Source organism: Miscanthus floridulus, chromosome 19, assembly GCF_019320115.1.
Source record: "Miscanthus floridulus cultivar M001 chromosome 19, ASM1932011v1, whole genome shotgun sequence".
NCBI classification, from domain to species: Eukaryota; Viridiplantae; Streptophyta; class Magnoliopsida; order Poales; family Poaceae; genus Miscanthus; species Miscanthus floridulus.
The window spans coordinates 13850736-13861168 of record NC_089598.1 but is presented as its reverse complement, the minus strand read 5'-3'; the positions used below and the strand labels follow the sequence as shown (position 1 = coordinate 13861168).

At 47.5% G+C, this 10433-nt stretch overlaps 1 long non-coding RNA gene across 2 annotated transcripts; it reads left to right on the top strand.

Moving 5' to 3' along the window:
- LOC136526935 (uncharacterized) lies at positions 1-1943 on the top strand. Of its 2 annotated transcripts, none has more exons than XR_010776639.1 (4): positions 1-100; positions 252-352; positions 1572-1689; positions 1834-1943. It is a non-coding gene; the product is annotated as an uncharacterized lncRNA (long non-coding RNA). The 2 variants fall into 2 exon arrangements; XR_010776638.1 differs by having other exon boundaries at positions 1566-1689.
- Positions 1944-10433: the final 8490 nt, after the last annotated feature.

Below are 10433 nucleotides of genomic sequence, written 5' to 3'. Positions count from 1 at the left end.
CCGAGGTGGAGGGGAGGAGGACGTTCCTCGACCGTCTTCTCTGCGTGGCCGTCCCGCCGACGCCCTCACCGTCACCGAACCGGGTACGAGAACGAATAAGGTATATCAACCCCTTCTCTGCTTGTCGGCCTTCTTGCCGTTGTGCTTATCGGCCTTCGTGCCGTTGTGATTGTCGGCTATCGTGCCGTTGTTTCTATGGAAGCAGTTCTATGGAAGAAATAACAATAAAAATATTTCTTTGTCTCTGCTAGGTATAAACCGAGGCAATCTTTAGGCTGTCAGACCATGTGCAGTGAGCAATAATCTCCACCGAAAAAAATAGGAGTGGGAGTGTTGATTCCAGCCGTCCAGGGTATTGCTAATGCAGTTTTGCCCTTTGTCCATCTTTTCAATTTACACATTTTTGTTCAGCTTATTAAATATACTCAACGACCTCTGCATCTCTTACTACAAACCAAAAAGTATATGATACAATTTTCAATTTTTGCTCCGATAAATCACTGTTCTGTAACCAAGCCACTATATGTTTTTTTCTACTACTATTTATGGCATTAATTTGAGATCGTTACATTATTTCCGGTTAGGCTACTACCTAGAGAACATGAACTCTGAATTTGATTTAATCTAACATTTCTAAGTTTTGCCTTGCACCCTTGCCTGCTTACAGTTTCTAACTAAAAAAGCATCTGAATTTTAGCTATTGTAGAAACGGAAAAAAGCCAAAATAGCACTCAGGTGCAGCCACTGACAGCTAAGGTTGAGGCTTGTGATGTTTAGAGGTGAAAAAAATGATTTCTTGAATACATAGACTTTTTTATATGAAGATAATGGAGGTCACTAATCATATCCAAGCACATCTAACTTAAAAAATCAGTCACTGCAAGAGGTCATATTTTGACAATTTTGTTAATGAAGTTCTAAATATACACTATTACTTTTTTAAATCTGAAATTGCAATGAAGATTTCAAATGATTTGTCAATCAACTAAGGGCATCATGCATCCAGGTGCTGGCAATCTATTAAATAGACAGTATTTGATGTTGTTCAGCTTTTGAGAGCATTGCCACACATGGACATCTGGACCTTACAATGCATTGATATCAGGATATGCAAACAGCTGCGTAATGTGCTCGACATTTGCCTTGGCACTGTAGTGATACACAGTGCTGTAAATTAGAGCCCAGAAGTAGGTTATCAGCATTAGTATGTTATATTACTTATTAAATTAACTTGTATCCACACTAACAAATCTGTTATAACTTATAATTTGCATCAAACTTTATTAAATCAACTGAAGTCTTATGTAAAGTGAAAAGCTAAATCTTCTAGATGGAGGAGTTCCTGAATGGTTATCAGATTAAGATATAGTATAATAATATGTCTTCATATGCTTATAGCTTTGTGACAATATGACCTTGGTGCATGCCTAAAATTATCTGAATGTGCTAATTTAGCCTGCAGAAGTCATGTTAAGAATTACAGCTTGAGCTAAGGCATTCCATCACATTTATCTTGGTACGATTAGACACTGTGTTTTCCTTGGTCTCAGTTCATGGTTTCAAAGTTGTAGGTATTATCATTGGCCACTCATAAGCCAAAGAGACATATAAAAGCTGGATACACTCAGATTTGTCGGAGGAAAAACAACATGCAGGAAGGGGTCAAATGCATCTCTGCTCTGGCGATAGGTAGGCATTCCTAAGTTAGTGTTCAGATATTGATTACGTACAAGGAAGATGACGTGGATTGAATGTGTAGTTGCAATGTACCTTCCCGTCTAATCAATAGTAAACACTTAATTGAGTTCTTAAGAGCATTCTCATGTTTATCAGCATAAATCAGAGGCTTGTCTTTGGCTGCTACAACAGTCATATCTGTAAGTACATATGCTATTTTGTCTAATATTTCATTGAAGATTGTCATTAAAGAATGCCATAACAACTTACCTTTATTTATTTTCTACTAAATATTGATGTAGTTCTTATTACTTATTGTCGACACTGCTTTTGTACCCTTATGATCTTATCCGCTATATAAGCTACATTTATTTCTCCTCCATGCTATCCATCTGTAATCATGTTATTATGCTTTCTAAATTTGTCATCGTAGGGTGACATTGCTGAACTACAGAACGAGAGCACAGCAGCCAAACAAAACGAGATAAAATATCAAACACCTTAGAGCTCCTTATTGAGCTTCAATACTCTATTGTTTAACTATAGCGCAATAAAATAACATCGGTGATCAAGATGGCGCGGCCTAGTTTATTTGAAAATGGGCACTTTTTTCCTAGTACTCTGGTTTTCCGCTTGATAGTAGGTACATCGCAGGTAGACAAGATCGTTTCCATTGCACAGCATTTTTTTATTATAAATTTGAAACAAAAATAATAGAAAAGAAGAAAGGAGTATATAGAAATCCTAGAAACTTGCTGTTTTGTTGGAACATCCCTGCTTGCAGTTTTGGGCCCTGAAAGTTTTTTTATTTTTTTTAAAAAAGTACTTTGCCGAGTGCCCCTGCCCAGGCACTTGGCAAAGTATTTTTAAAAAAAAAATCAGAAATTCTTTGCCGAGTGCCTAAACAGGGGCACTCGGCAAATAAATTATTAAAAAAAAAAAAACTTTACCGAGTGCCTGAGCAGGGGCACTCGGCAAAGTAATTTTTTAAAAAAATAAAAAAAACTTTACCGAGTGCCTGGACAGGGGCACTCGGCAAAGTACTTTAAAAAAAATAAAAAAAAACTTTGCCGAGTGCCCCAGCCCAGGCACTCGGCAAAGTAATTTTAAAAAAAATAAAAAAAAATTGCCGAGTGTTGGGTCGGGCACTCGGTAAAATAACCGTTAACGGCCGGCGCCGCAATGGCCGAAAATATTTTGCCGAGTGCCGCCCCAAGCACTCGGCAAAATTTTTTTTATTTTGCTGAGTGTCCCGATAAAAAGCACTCGGCAAAGACCCTTTGCCGAGAAAAATTTTGCCGAGCGGACTTTGCCGAGTGCAAAGGGCTCTTTGCCGAACACTCGGCAAAGCCGCGGCCTCCAGTAGTGTACCTTGGGTCATCGGGCCTGGGTTTCCACGCCGGGAAGTTGTGACGAGGGCGGCACGCCTTTCACCATATGAGATCGAGTATGTAGGCCTCGCGCACCTCCACCAGCTTCGTATTCCTCGTCGTCGGCCCCGCTGGCTTGGTGTTAGCCGGCACGTCTGCCGCCGCCGCCGCCGTCTCTCGTTGCCGGCTCCGGTCTCCGCCTTCTTTTGCGCGAGCGCGAGCAGCGTCGGGGGCTCGGAGCGCAGGCTGAATTTGGTCGTGGCCTTGAGGGTAGCTAGGCCAGGGCGTTGCTATATATTGCCCGCAAGTACAACGGAGTCTTGGCTTGGGGCTTGCCGAGTTTTGGACTTGTTGCGGTTCCGTGCCGGCGGAGTCAAAGCCGAGATGGATATGGTATGTTTCTCTTGTTTTTGCAGCAGATGAAAATGGTTCCGATGAATTTGGATTAGCCTCGTCTAATAAAAATACAGCAAAGCTCTTGCTGCCTTTCTAATTTTTTTTTTTTTGGATTAGCTATCTTTGCTAGTTTCTATATATAACTTATATATGGATACCTAGGGACTTCGTGTATGGTACTCCCTCCTCGTAGGCAATATATTTATTCTTGGTCCAAAGAGCATCTCTCCATTTTTATTCACAACGTGTTACGAGTAATGTGTAAGGATCTAGGTAAATAATGGTCCGCACAATTTATTAGCATATATATAGTAAAATGTCACATATATATACCTTATTGGACGCGTAATGTAAATATATCCATGAGAGTATGTCTACATGGGTAGACACGTATGTTGCGTGTCTATGAAATCTTCTTAGAATTGCTAGACACGTTTAATAATTCGTCGACATAGGAGTTTGACCGTTGAGAGTTTGACCGTCAACCGTTTAGACACGTCTCAGGCGTGTCTATGAATGCGTTTTAAAACAGATCTATCAAGAAATTTAATACTATATAATCACTACAATAAAGCAGGCTTATCAGTTACTCCCTCTCCCTCTCACTCTGTTGTTGTAAATTATAAGTCATTTTGATTTTTTTTATATCATCAGCAAATTTGATGTACCAAAAAAGTCAAATCGATTTATCTAGATACATAGCAAATTTGATGTATCAAAAAAGTAAAAGTGACTTATAGTTTAGAACAGAACGAGTACAATAATAGGTCTTCCTAGCATCACCACCACAATAATAAAGCAGACACACAATAACTATATATGTATAATGTACGAGATATATTAGGTAATAAAGACGCTTGTATTCAGTAGAAAAGCTTTCCCTACTCCACCGAAGTAGTAATTGTCTACACGCGAAGTTGATGCTCATTCGTCATCTCTGATCTCAACCTCCACGTAGGCGCACCCGTTGTTGATGTACTGCAGTATCAGGTCATCGTCGTGCTGGTGGTTCTTCATGATGATCGCGGTAACCTTCTCATAGGATCGGATCAGCTCCACGCTTGTGTCATTGGGCCTAGGTTTCCACGCTGGGAAGTCGCCACGAGGGGTGCTCGCCTCTTGCCACATGAGGTTGAGGATGCAGGCCTCAGGCACCTCCACCAGCTTCGTCTTCCTCGTCGGCCATCGTCAGCACATCCGCCGCCGCCGCCGTGTCGTTGCCGCTTGTTCCTGCTCCAGTCTCCGCCATCTTGCGCGATCCAGCGGCGTCGTGGGCTCGTGGGAAAGCTAGGGCGTTGCTATATATTGCCCCGCCTCAATTTTTTTACAATTTTGTCCTTTTTTAAAGAAAATTTACATTTGGCCCCCCTGAGAGATGTAAACTCATTTTTGGACCCTGGGGGTCGGTGCCAGGACTCATGGCTTTGAGGTAACACGTCTCGGCGTCACAGATCTTGGCTCCGATGCGTTTGGCCGTGCACAGCAGGGCATCCTAGGTGGCGTTGACGTGGCCGGTACCTCGGAGCCACAGATCTTGGCTCCGAGCTCGGCGCCAAGATCTATGGCTCCGAGGTACCGGCACCATTGTTGTTATCGTCCTGTTCATCGTCCTTGCAACACGCCTCCTTTCCTCCTCTTCCTTGTGCTCCTTTTCTAGAGCCTCCTCTCTGCGTCTCTTCTCCATCATCTCCTTGTCCTCTGCCTCCCACCGTAATAGTTTTTGCATCCACTCCTTGTCTTCTGGCTTGATCTCAGTGTCGATCCACTGCTCAAAATCACAGAGTGGTGGAGGGGTCTGCAACAAATGCAATTGTTACAAAATAAATAAATCATGCAAGACTTCATTTGACACAAAATAATTATTACACAACATCAATTTCTCACAATCTTGTTAATGCGGCGCTGACGAAGTGTAGCCTCAAACGCAAAATTGGCACACATCCAATACCTCTGTCTATACGTGTTCTCTTCATTGGACTTGGCTACCTTGCAAGGATCACCGCTAGGCACTGGAACACCACTAGGCAGAGGCATTGGGTCGAAGGCATTTTCAGTTATCCGGCCATAACTACAATTGAACCAAATTTGTTCTAAGAACCGAAAGCAATGAACATTAAACCCTAAAACTAGGGTTTTCCATTTGTTGCACATAAATAAAAACATAATATAACACGATGATAAGAGATTACCTTGGCTTACTAGCTTTACCACGCTTTGGCATCCTACCGTTACATTAAAAAAATAAAAAATCACTTCAAACATTAGGTACTAACGTATCTAGGGTTGAAAAATAGACGTAATATATACCAAATCAATGCGTAAAAAATGATAAAGGGAGAGAGGATACTTTGCTCGCGAAGATGTATGGATCAAATCCAAGGTCAAATTCGTCGATTCAAGAGATTGGGCGGGTTAGGGAGAGGAAGAACCCAAGAGGGAGGAGGAAGAAATGAAAGCAGCCTCGGCAAGGGAAACTTGGTCGTGGGTTTTGAATCCATGCTCGGCACCAGGATCCATGGCTCCGAGCTCAGAGCCGAGATCCACGTCTCCAAGGTCGGAGCCACAGATCTTGGTGCTGAGCTCAGAGCCAAGATCTGTGGCTCCGAGGTACCGGCCATGTCAATGCCACCTAAGATGTCCTGCTGTGCACGGCCAGGCACCACGGAGCCAAGATCTGTGGCGCCGAGACGTGTTACGTTGGAGCCATGAGTCCTGATGCCGACCCTAGGGTCCAAAGATGAGTTTACGTCTCCTAGGGGCCAAACGTAAATTTTTTTCAAAAAAAAGGACCAAATTACAAAAATTTGGGTTGCCCCACAGGCCTGATACAGGGACGCGGCTGATCCGACTTTGGACAGGACACTGGCCGTTGGTCGATACGGATGCGGTCCATCTAGCTAGCAGTCCAGCGCCACAACGCAACGGGGCAACCTATATCCCATTGGGTGTGAAGACGTACTACCGAAGATGTAGTGAACAGTGAATCAGCTTTATTTTTGTTAGAAGCTTGTCAGAAAACTTTATCGAGATGGGCAAAAACGATTAACCGAGGCGGGTAGCACAACTACCTCGAACGAAATGTCACGGTAAATAAGACCTTTTCCGAGGCGGTTGGATGCCTGCCTCGGTAAATTGGATTAAAAAACAAAAAAAAGGAAAAACCGTGGATCAGCCTGGCGAGCCCATCCATGGGCCCGTCAAGCCCATCCACGGGCCGCCGCCGCTGTTGCTCGCTGGATCGGGGCGCCGTCGTCGTCGTCGTCGGATCCGCCGCTAGGGGAGCACCACTGCTCGTGAAGCCGGCGCCGTGCGCGGAGATGGCCGGATCCGGGAGCAGGGGTGGATCTGGGCCACGGCCATCGGATCCGCCAGCCACCACAGTGGATCTGAGCACCGGAGAGGGAGCCCGCTCCATCGCGCCGCGCCCAATCCGCTGTGTCACACCCCGCCCACAAAGCTGCTCCGCCGCGCCACGCTGCGCCGAGCCCGCTCCATCAAACCGCCGCGCTGAGCCCACTTCGCCACTCGCGAAGCCACGCCGCGCCACACCGGAGAGAGAGTGGAGGGAGGAAGAGACTAGTGGAGTGAGAGGTGAGGGAGAGGAAGCCTCGATGAGGAACGCTGGCCGCCCACGCGCCTCTATCGGGTGAGGGAGAGAGTGAAAGAGAGATATGGATAGGGTGAGGGCGAGAGAGAGAGACGGCTGAGGGAGGGGGAAATGAGTGAGTGAAGTCTAACTCTTTATATTTATATAAGCCCGATAGATGGATTGGTATGGGCTTTTGCTAGGCCTAGTCTATATTAACCGAGGTAGGTATTTTAAGAGGCCCGCCTCCAAAAATGACCTGCCCGCCTCGGTTAATATATTTTAGGAGGTGGTTTCCGTAAATAGATTTTGCGAGGCGGTTAAATGTAACCGCCTTGGTTAATAAAAACGACCGTCTCGGTTAATCCCAAGAATTAACCGAGACGGTTTAAAATCCCGCCTGCTTCTGAGGCCAATTTCAAAACGTCTCGCAAAAGATTTTTTGTAGTAGTGCAACTTGCTTGCTACCCTGCTGGTTCCTGCAAATGAAGTTTCTTTCAGTCCATTAATTAATACTCCTGTATAGTTTATTGCTTCATTCTATATAGTCGATTGATCCCTCTGTACAAGTTCTCACAATTTGAAATTCAAATTTGTCAAACCACCTCGGATGGCAAAACGATCAAAACCAAAGTTGTAGATCTTTATGAAAACTACAACTTTATAGTGGATGATTTCTTTTTTCATTTGAATTTGTTTAGAGTCCCAAATATTGATTTCAAAATCCTACCAGTACAGTGCTTAGAGGAGTTACATGCCAGGACACAGGTCTTGGGTTCGAATCCTACTAGTGTATTTTTGCGTGAAAAAAAACATGTGACTTGTGTGAGGACCTTCTGGGAATAAAAAAAATGCTTTTTTGGCCCAGATTCCTCGAAATTCCCTTAGACCACAGGTTCATAAACTACCTTGTAAGTTGAGGAAATTTGTTCGGTTGTGCCAACACTTTGATGCACTATTTCATAATGTCGGTGTTTTGGACCGGCGGGCCCTCAACCGACTAGTGAAAATGTACTACGTGTTCCTAATCCCGGATGGTGATGTAAAGAGACACAAGGTTTATATTGGTTCAGGCAATAGGTGCCCTACGTCCAGTTTGAGGGAGCGATCTTATATTCCTTGCACCGAGGTGCTTGTAGTAGGGGCTTACAAGCTGGGCGAGAAAGGGAGCTAGTCCCAGGTCTCTGCGTGGAGTGGCGTGGGTTGCTTGAGATGTTGATCTCTCGCAGTGAGGGAGTGTGTGTGTGTTGTTTGCACGTGTGAGTCTCTGATGCCAAGAAGCAGCCCCTGTCACTCCCTTTTATAGTCGAAGGGAGGCACAGGGGCGGTACATGCATTTGCTATGTGGCGTTTTGTGAGTGGAGGCGGCGTGTCCGAGCCCTGTAGCTTGTCACTGTGGCGGCATGGCCGGTGGAGCGGTCTTGTCCTTCGTGCACTGGAGCGACGCGTCGGCCATGCCTGATCTTGTGCGTCGTGGGAGCTCCTGTGGTGGTAGGCGCGCCTTCTTCTGTTGGAGGCGTGCTGGCCACTATACATTTGACCGACGCGAAGTGCCGAGGCCGGGTTGATGTGATGGTGTGGGTACGCTGATTTCGAGGCTATAGGAGCTAGGCCCTGTGCACGACGTGAGAGCTCCTACAGCCCGATGCGGGGCATGGCGCGTACTGCGGGCGACGTGCTGGTCCTAGAGCGCTGACAACATAGAGAGTCGAGGCCCAGAGCCGAGGCCCAATCGATGTAGAGGCTGGACCATCGTGGGGGGCTCGATAGGCACGAGTCCCGAGGCTATAGGAGCCCGGAAGCAGATAGCTGAGGCTCGGAGGGAGCAGTTGGTCTTGTACATCGATTCCGAGACTACAGGGACCTGGACTTGACTTTCCACGCCGCGCTGTCCTTGGAGCAGGGGTTAGGCAGCACAGTGCAGCACGGGTGTCAGTCGTGGGCACAGCGTCGAGCACAGCGGCCGGTAACCTCTGCCCCGTCCTGTCCTGGACGGCATGGCATCGATGTGACTCCCGTCTTGTCAGCCACTCCGCTGTATCATGCCGTCATTCGGCTGACGTTGTAGGAGTGGTTGAACATGTTAGTTGGATGTGACGTCCTGTCAGAGAAGTCGATTGAGGCGGCGGTGATGGCATTGTTGCCGAGCCGGCCTCGAGCAAGTTGAAGAATTAGTACCTCGTCTGAGGCCTTGCGGCATGGGGCCTCAGGCGAATCAGAGAATCGGTACCTCATCCGAGGCCTTGCAGCACGGGGCCTCGGGAGAATCAGAGAATCGGTACCTCGTCCGAGGCCTTGCGAGAATCAGTACCTTGTCCGAGGCCTTGCGGCGTGGGGCCTCGAGCGAGGGGGCCTCGGGCGTGGTGGAGAGTCGGTACCTCATCCGAGGCCTCGTGGTTGTCTCTTGGCTTCGATATTTACAAGGTCTAAGCGATTTTTTCGGTTCTTGCTTAGGGTACCCCTTTTTATGTTATCCAACAGTAGCCCCCGAGCCTCGGGGGGAGTGTGAGCACTCTCCCTAAGGTTTTGATGAGACTTGGCTCGCAGCAGCTCCCATCGGGATTGTGTTTTGTGCTTGAGGCCTCGGTGGGTGCGCGCAAGCGCCCCGCCAGGTGTAGCCCCTGGGGCCCTAGAGGAGTGGATTTACTCCCCCAGGGGCTTTTTCCCTGTTGAGTGGGAGGGTTTTGTCGTGTTTGCCGAGCCCTCGAGTGTGAGTTCGGGTCGCTGGGCTTTGGCTTGGTTGTAGGAAGAGCCCCCGAGCCTCTGCTCGGAGCAAGAGGGTGATCAGAAGTTTCCCTGTCTTTTTTGTGTGGCCCTCACGCATCCTTTTCGTTCGGAAGGAGGGGTTTTATTGCGTTTGCCGAGCCCTCCAGTGCGAGTTCGGGTCGCTGGGTCTCGGCTTGGTTGCAGGAAGAGCCCCCGAGCCTCTGCTCGGAGCAAGAGGGCAATCAGGAGTTTCCCTGTCTTTTTTGTACGGCCCTTACGCATCCTTTTCGTTCAGAAGGAGGGGTGGAGTGTGCCAGGCTACCCTCGGTGGGTGCAAGCAGTGACACCTCTGGTGAGCTGTTATCGGGTAATTCCGAGTGGAGGCCCATGCCCCATTCGATAGGGGTCGGCTAGCGGTCCAGAGACACATTCTAAAAGTACCAGAGGGCTTCTCTAGTGGGTCCTAGGGCCGTTTGATTGGCCCCGGGAGCTCGATGCCTCCCTACGGTGGGATCTCATTCAGAGACCTCCCTGCTGGTCTCGGACACGACTTAGGGCATCCCAAGCAATTGCTTGCTTAGGCCTCGGCCACGTACAGGCTCGCCCATAGTCATCCATAACTCTGTTTGTCCTGGGGCGGCTGTCGAGACCCTCGGGGGCCCAGCCTTCGAACCCCTAGACCGTAACGGGCTCGGTGC